Raw genomic sequence first — 328 nt, 5'->3', positions numbered from 1 at the left:
GGGAGCGGGCTGTGCCCGGGGGTCTGGGCTGTCCGAGGGCGCGGGTCAGCCAGGCCAGCGGTGCCGATCCTATCCGCTGAGCCGCGTGTTTCAAGCCCAACTCGAGGGGAAGGCACAGCCCACCCCTGGCATTGTGGTGACCATAGTCCTATCCCGATCACAGTTCTCTCCTCCAGGTGGTGCGGGTGGGGGTAGCTCCAGGGGGTGGGGTTCTGCGAATTCTGCCCGCAAATTCTTCTCCTGCCGCTGGTCTGGGTGACCCGGGGGCAGTTTCAGGCTCAGAGCTGTCCCTGAACTGGCTTGTCCTTTGGCAGCCCCCTCACCCACC

General features: G+C 65.5%; 1 protein-coding gene across 1 annotated transcript in view; it reads left to right on the top strand.

Moving 5' to 3' along the window:
- UST (uronyl-2-sulfotransferase) overlaps positions 1 to 328 on the top strand; it is a gene marked incomplete at its 5' end in the record, with an annotated part of 252,913 nt that overhangs the window by 636 nt on the left and 251,949 nt on the right. The gene's annotated exons all lie outside the window — the stretch shown is intronic.

This window comes from Myotis davidii, unplaced genomic scaffold, assembly GCF_000327345.1.
Source record: "Myotis davidii unplaced genomic scaffold, ASM32734v1 scaffold1534, whole genome shotgun sequence".
Taxonomy (NCBI): Eukaryota; Metazoa; Chordata; class Mammalia; order Chiroptera; family Vespertilionidae; genus Myotis; species Myotis davidii.
Note: the sequence above shows the minus strand (reverse complement) of the source record. Positions and strands in the feature narration are given on the sequence as shown.